A 2137-nucleotide genomic window follows, 5' to 3' on the forward strand; every position below is an offset into this window, starting at 1 on the left:
GGGGTCTTGAAAAGTATTAAAAGGTGATAAATCAATTTTGGGAAAATTAAGACCCTTAAAAAGTCTTATCACGGCTTTATAAAGTCTTACATTTTGAAAGTATTTTTTCTGAATTAGCTGTCCAACAGTTTGAGTCTCAAAAACATCGTAAAAGTGTGTGAATTTAGTCATTTTTATTAAAAAAATGAAGAACTGAGGCACATGTCAGCATGATTGTTGTTGAGGGTGGAGCAAAGTTTTGTTTTTTAGTAAACTTTACTTTGATTTACTATCCCAGCCTATTTGATTTTTTTTTTATCAGAGTGGTCTATAGTCTTTATCACAAACTAAAACTGTTAAGTTAAAAGTATCACTGATGTAAATGGTTACAGCTTGAAGTGGCAGTGAGGTATTAAAAAATATTGAGAAGATCTTGAAAAGGTATTAAAATTAAAGGAGTAGTTCACTTTTGAAAAAACTTTTGCTGATAATTTACTCACCCCCATGTCATCCAAGATGCCTATGTCTTTCTTTCCTCAGTCGAAAAGAAATTACGGTTTTTGATGAAAACATTCCAGGATTTTTCTCCATATAATGGACTTAAATGGGAACCATACGGTCCAAGGTCCAAAATACAGTTAATAACAGTTTCAGATGCAGCTTAAAATGTCTTTAAACGACACCAGACGATGAATAAGGGTCTTATCATGCGAAACGATCGCTCATTTAAAAATTAAATAACAACGTTTAAGTTTTATAAGCTCACATGCTTGCCTTTCTCTGTTCTGTGTGACTCTCCTGTTCGAACTCGTTCATCAAAATGAACAAATCTTTTTTCGAGTCATTTGATTCATTTAACGACCGAAATGAACGAATTGACTCGGAAAAAGATTTGTTCATTTTGATGAACGAGTTAGAACAGGAGAGTTACACAGAATAGAGAAAGGCGAGCATGTGAGCTTATAAAACTTAAACGTTGTTATTTATTTTTTAAATGACCGATCGTTTCGCATGATAAGACCCTTATTTATCGTCTGGTGTCGTTTAAAGACATTTTAAGCTGCATCTGAAACTGTTATTAACTGTATTTTGGACCTTGGACCGTATGGTTCCCATTTAAGTCCATTATATGGAGAAAAATCCTGGAATGTTTTCATCAAAAACCGTAATTTCTTTTCGACTGAGGAAAGAAAGACATAGGCATCTTGGATGACATGGGGGTGAGTAAATTATCAGCAAAAGTTTTTTCAAAAGTGAACTACTCCTTTAACTTCAAGATTCCTGCATATACCCTGAACACCCTCTAGGTGTGCCGATTGTCTGAATCCCATATAGAATCACGCCAATCCATTGGCTGATCTGCTCCTCAGATTTCTCTGCCGAAAAAGGAAGCTTGTCGGCAGCACGAGGAGTTTGGCAGCGAACGCAGCATCTCGTTCCCTATTCAGAGAACATGGGTTACACCAGTAACCAGAGACGTTCTCTTTCATAGGTTTACTCAAAGCTGCGTAGCTAGGACGCACACCATCCCCCCTCTTTCTTTAGAATCCACCAAGGAAGCTATACACTTCTCTCGGCATTCACGGCAAATGTTGAGGCAAGCCATGCCAACGCCCACATCAGCTGGATAAAACATCAAGTATAATAAGAATCTTGTACTTTAACCTCGTCCTGCTGCGCTGTGAGGAATAATACTATTGTAATAATCCTGGAAAAGTTACCTCAGAAGTGCTGGTAGTTTCCTTTCGAGGAGCACGGATTCAGCTGATTTAGTAAGTTATTTATTCTGAAGTGCTTTGTTCTAATCGCGTTATTGAATAGTGTCTGTAAACCGCAAAAAGACTGTTTAAATATGAATACGCAATTGTGTGTGAATGAATGAATGGCACAGACGCGCGTGCGATGTTGTTTACTACAGATGTACATCGCATCTGTGCGTTCATTCACTCTCGCTCCTACATTGGTAAACGTTATTTTTACATGAACACATCCAAACTATATTGCTATAGCCTACTGAGATTTGTTCTAATCGCGATATAGAATAGTGTCTGTAATGACAACATTTCGTTGACTAGTTTTGGATAGATTATAAAGTTTTTACTCTAAAATAGACATCAAATAAGCTTTTGTTAGACAGTTTCTGCTCATATGTTAAATA

This window comes from Rhinichthys klamathensis, unplaced genomic scaffold (genome assembly GCF_029890125.1).
Source record: "Rhinichthys klamathensis goyatoka isolate OS25496 unplaced genomic scaffold, OSU_Roscu_1.1 h1tg000046l_1, whole genome shotgun sequence".
NCBI lineage: Eukaryota > Metazoa > Chordata > Actinopteri > Cypriniformes > Leuciscidae > Rhinichthys > Rhinichthys klamathensis.